The 5,967-nt window shown below is 43.9% G+C and overlaps 1 pseudogene; it reads left to right on the top strand.

The window, feature by feature from the left end:
* Positions 1-385: 385 nt before the first annotated feature.
* Positions 386-5,719, top strand: LOC129014580 (E3 ubiquitin-protein ligase makorin-1-like; annotated as a pseudogene).
* Positions 5,720-5,967: the final 248 nt, after the last annotated feature.

Below are 5,967 nucleotides of genomic sequence, written 5' to 3'. Positions count from 1 at the left end.
CATATTCTGCCTATTAATTTGCATATAATTAAAAGTGGGTATAGGTCCGGGGCGGTGGCTCATGTCCATAATCCCAACACTTTGGGAGGCTGAGGTTAGTGGATCACCTGAGATCAGGAGTTCAAGACCAGCCTGGTCAACATGGTGAAACCCTGTCTCTACAAAAATACAAAAAAAAAAAAAAAAAAAAAAAAAAAATTTGCCAGGCATGATGACCGTTGCCTGTAATCTCAGCTACTAGGGAGGCTGAGGCAGGAGAATTGCTTGAACCCAGGAGGCAGAGGTTGCCGTGAGATGAGCTGAGATTGCGCCATTGCACTCCAGCCTGGGCAACAGAGTGAGACTCTATCTAAAATAAAATAAAAATAAAAATGTGGATATAAACATGACTGGAGAAGTGCCCCTGAGCTGTTACTCTGGGCACACCACCTACCCGGGAGCCCTGCTCCACAACAGTATTTCTGCTGCTGCTGTGCACCACCGCCTCAGTAAAAGTTGCTGTCCAACACCACCAGCTCACCAAAAGCCATCCCGGGCTAAGATCTAATCTGGAGGCTTGCCTGCCCCACATCAACATTAGGTACAAATTTCAATATCATGCAGTTCTCCCAAAGTTTCCAAAATTTGTAAGGAGTCATATCACTTATAAGCAGTAAAGAACACTAATTGTCAATTTTGGCTATGTCAATGACACCTGGCCATATCACTTTAGCATATAAACTAAAATAGACCCATTTAACAATCAAATCCATGACTGCTAGTGTCCTGTGATGAACACATTGTTACTAACGCTTTAGAATATTCTAAATGATTTTGTAACAAGGATAGTTATTTTAACATTTACTTTTATTAAAATTTTAAGTATTTTAATTACTACACCAGTCCCATCCAAATATTCATTAAATAGTAGAGCTTTTAGAGGATTTTAAAAAATTCATGAAGATCAATTACTTTGAAGGGCAATTAGATGTTAGAATGTACTACAATGACACTTAAACACCACAATGCACTGTACAGTTAGGTTAGTAGAGAACACTCAATACAACATCAGAGCTAAAGCTGAGAAAATTACAAAGGCAGCATTAGCGTAGATATATTCCACAAAGGATGTACATTTATGCCCCTGAGAATGCCTCCTTTCTATCAGATGTCTATTCTTAGGGGGATATTAGTGTTGAATGATGCAGGTTTTGAATTTTCCTAGGCCTTTGTAAACAAAATCTTGGCATAGACTGTACTATCGTTATGTGTGAGGGTGAAGTAGATTTTTAATTTTGCTTTTGGTTCAATTTTTTCCTGTATTTGGTATTTACATATATTTTAAACCCTGAGGAAATATGCATTTTTTTACAAAAAAAAAATCAATGTCTTATTTTTGTGTGTAAAGTACATTTTATTTAAAAAAACTGTAAACTCCACCCATATCACTTAGAATATCCCTGCGTTATATGTTTTTTCCTTTTTTTTTTCTTTTCTTTTTTGAGATGGAGTCTCACTCTGTCACCCAGGCTGGAGTGCGGTGGCACGATCTCAGCTCATTGCAAGCTCCGCCTCCCAGGTTCACACTGTTCTCCTGCCTCAGCCTCCCGAGTAGCTGGGACTACAGGCGCCCACCACCACACCAGGCTAATTTTTTGTATTTTTAGTAGCGACAGGGTTTCACCGTGTTAGCCGGATTGTCTGGAACTCCTGACCTTGTGATCCGCCTGCCTCGGCCTCCCAAAGTGCTGGGATTACAGGCGTGAGCCACCGCGCCCGGCCCTGTTCTTTCTTTTTTATCCTTGGCAGCAGGAAGTCACCTGCATTAAATAATTTTTAATGGGCATCTAGCATCTCACCTTACAGATTCCTACAAGTTATTTTATCTTTTTCTTCACATTTAGATGTTTTACAATGTATTGCTGTTAACGTGAACTATAAGAAACGTACCTACACACATATCTTTGGACAGCTATTTCCTTAGGTCACATTAATAGAGCTAGAGTTGCTATATTAAAGTGCATGCTCCTTGTAAATCTTGATGTGGAGTGGCCTCCAACAAATATAATTTGTTTTAGAAATTATATTCCAAAAATAATTTATGAGAATTAACATTTCCCCAAACCGATACCCATCCTAGATATCATTTTTCTTTATAATCTTTGCTGACTATAAAGGCCAAAACTTGTATTTAAACATTAGCATTTTTGTCTGGGTGTGGTGGCTCATGCTGTAATCCCAGTACTTTGGGAGGCTGAGGCAGACAGATCACCTGAGGTCAGTAGTTCAAGACCAGCCTGCCCAAAATGGCAAAACCCGTTTCTACTAAAAATACAAAAATTAGCCAGGAGTAGTGGTGCACACCTGTAATCTCAGCTACTTGGGAGGCTGAGGCAGGAGAATCGCATGAACCCAGGAGGCAGAGGTTGTAATGAGCTTAAACTGAGACACTGCACTCAAGCCTGGGCAACAGAGCGAGACTCTGTCTCAAAAAATAAATAAATAAACAAACATTTGCATTTTTAATTTGTAGTTTATGGACTGTTTTTGCATATTTATTCTTCATTTGCATTTCCTTTTTATTACTTACCCTTCATATTCATAGATCATTTTTATGATAGTGTAATATTCTTACAAATGTGTAAGAGATAATTAAATGATGTCAACAAACCATTTCTTTCATATACGTAACAAATGTATTTTTTAAGTGTGTTTTTGCTTGTTTTTTTCTAAAAGCAAGATTTTAAATTTGTCTAGAGTAAAGTAGATAAGAAAATTATTTTGTATTTTCTCTAGACTCCTGCTGGTTTAGTGTTAAAAATGTTAAGCCAAAAGTCTAGGTGAAATGTATGTGTTATAGGGTGTATGTGCTAGACAGATAATCTTCCTCTCTCCCACCAACACCTCTAGTTTCCTAACATGATTTTCCCCCCTTCCCTAGAAATTCCACCTTTATCATATTCTAATTTTTTTTTTTGAGACGGAGTTTTCCTCTTGTTGCCCAGGCTGGAGTGCAATAGTGCGATCCCGGCTCACCGCAACCTCTGCCTCCCAGGTTCAAGCAATTCTCCTGCCTCAGCCTCCTGAGTAGCTGGGAATTACAGGCGCCCGCCACCACACCCGGCTAATTTTGTATTTTTAGTAGAGATGGGGTTTCTCCACGTTGGTCAGGCTGGTCTCAAACTCCCGACCTCAGGTGATCTGCCTGCCTTGGCCTCCCAAAGTGCTGGGATTACAGGCGTGAGCCACCACACGTGGTCTTTTTTTTTTTTTTTTTTCCGAATAGGTGTCTCACTCCACTCCCTGGTCCAGGCTGGAGTGCAGTGGTGCGATCATAGCTCACTACAGCCTGGACAGCTCAGACTCACGTGTTCCTTCTACCTCAGCTTCCCGAGTACCTGGGACTGCAGGTATACACTACTATGCCCAGCTAATTTTTATTTTTATTTTTATTTTATTTTTTTGAGTCGGAGTCTGGCTCTGTCACCCAGGCTGGAGTGCAGTGGTGCGATCTCAGCTCACTGCAAGCTCCGCCTCCCGGGTTCACACCATTCTCCTGCCTCAGCCTCCAGAGTAGCTGGGACTACAGGTGTCCCCCACCATGCCCGGCTAATTTTTTTGTATTTTTTGTAGAGACGGGGTTTCACCGTGTTAGCCAAGATGGTCTAGATCTCCTGACCTCGTGATCCACCCGCCTCGGCCTCCCAAAGTGCTGGGATTACAGTGGTGAGCCACCGCCCCTGGCATACCCAGCTAATTTTTTCTAGGATTTTTTTTTTCTTTTTCTTCTTTGAGATGGGATCATATTATGTTGCCCAGGAGGGTCTCTGACTCCTGGTCTGAAGTGATCCTCCTGCCTTGGCTTCCCAAAGCACTGGGATTACAGGCCTGAGCCACCAAGCCTGGCTGGAGCTTACTATTTTTAAAGTTATTATTATCGGCCAGATGTGGTGGCTCACGCCTGTAACCCCAACACTTTGGGAGGCCGAGGCAGGTGGATCACGAGGTCAGGAGTTAGAGACCATCCTGGCTAACACAGTGCAACCCCGTCTCTACTAAAAATACAAAAAAATTAGCGGGGCGTGGTGGCGGGCGCCTGTAATCCCAGCTACTCCAGAGGCTGAGTCAGGAGAATGGCGTGAACGCGGGAGGCGAAGCTTGCAGTGAGCTGAGATCAGGCCAGTGCACTCCAGCCTGGGCGACAGAGCGAGACTCTGTATCAAAAATAAATAAATTAAGTTATTATTATCATATCATCATTGCCAGAAAAGAAACAATTGATATAAAAGTATATTGGCCTACATATCATCTTAACCATGGGATCAAAGTTAATTTTACCAAAAATGAATGTGTGGGATAAACAGAAACAGTGGAGGCTGCAGCTCCCAGAACAACAGCCACAATATCAGGAGCAGGACCTGCAGCGTCAGCTATCCCGACCCTATTCCGTAGTCACAATCCCGTCCCCGTCCCCATCCCTGGAGGTGGGAAGAAGGAGTGGCAGTAGCTGCGGCAACCGCTGAACTAAACAGGTCACCTGCTGGGATTTTGTGCATGGGATTTGTAAGGAAGGAGATAACTGTCGCTACTTGCATTCCCTCTCTGACAGTCCACATGACGTATTGGGCAAGTATTTTCAGCCAGGGTTCTGTGTTTATGGAGGCCGCTGCAGACGTGAACACAGCAAGCCACTGAAACCGGAAGAAGCAACCGCTACATTAGATCTAACTACAAATTCATTCTTTGTTGCTTCCTCAAGTCTCTCCTTCATAGCTGGACCACTTGTGGAAATGAATACAGGCGAAGCTGAGTCACATTCAAACTTTGCAACTGTAGGAGCGGGTTCAGAGGACTGGGTGGATGCTGTTGAGTTTGTTCCTGGGCAACTCTACTGCAGCTGTGCTGCCCCTTTCCGCAGTGACCAAGGGAGAATCAGAGAAGGAGCAAACAGCTGTGATAACAAAGAAGCCGCTTTGCCCCTAGGCTGCAGTGGGAGAGGCGGAAATGGGTAGAACTGTGTGTATCTTCACAGAGAGTCATGTGATCCTGTGAGCTGGAGGTCCTACATCCAATGGATGCTGCCCAGAGACCACAGCATATAAAAATCTTGCCCTGAGGCCCATGAGAAGGAAATGGAGCTCTCATTTGCTGTGCAGTGCAGCAAGGATACAGTGTGTGGGATCTGCATGGAGGTGAGCATAGCTTTGGGATCCTCTCCAGCTGCAGCCATGCTTACTGTCTCAAGTATTCACAAGTGGAAGGGCACTAAGCTATTTGAGAGCAAGATCAGTGTCCTACCCAGAATGCTGGATCACATCTAACTTTGTCATTCCCAGTGAGTACCGGGTGGGAGAAAGAAGAGAAGCAGAAATTCATCCAGAAGGACAAGGAGGCAATGAGCAGCCAGACATGAAGGGATTTTGATGAAGGACGGAGGAGCTGCCCACCTGGGGGGAAGTGTTTTTACAAGCAGGCATACCCTGATGACCATGGAAAGGATACACAGAGACAGGTAAGCAGATACTGGGCCCAGTGAAGGAACCACTTCTGGGAGTTCATTGAGGAAAGAGAGAACAATGACCCCTTTGACAACAATGAAGAAGAGGTTGTCACCTTTGAGCTGGGCGAGATGTTGCTTCCGCTTTTGGCTGCAGATGGGGACGATGAACTGACAGACTTTGAAAATGAGTGGGACTTGTTCCATGATGATCTGGAAGATTTTTATGACTCGGCTCAGTAGCCACCTTGCATGGCGTGTGAACTGGCCTGCTGACCTCAGACAGCAGCAGTCCCCTGTGGTGGTGTGACAGTGCCTGTATTTCTCTCCTAGGCAGGCCTATCAACTTCAGGTGCTGTCTTCATAATTTTTACCCGGGGCCTGTCTTCTCAATCTGTGACCCTTCCCCAAGGAGTGTGTTATTTTCTCGGTTGAAAAAAGTTTCAAAAATAAATCCTAAAGTCAGTGTTTTGTAACATGAATTTAACAGT

The sequence above is a fragment of the Pongo pygmaeus genome, chromosome 16, assembly GCF_028885625.2.
Source record: "Pongo pygmaeus isolate AG05252 chromosome 16, NHGRI_mPonPyg2-v2.0_pri, whole genome shotgun sequence".
Classification (NCBI taxonomy): domain Eukaryota; kingdom Metazoa; phylum Chordata; class Mammalia; order Primates; family Hominidae; genus Pongo; species Pongo pygmaeus.
Note: the sequence above shows the minus strand (reverse complement) of the source record. Positions and strands in the feature narration are given on the sequence as shown.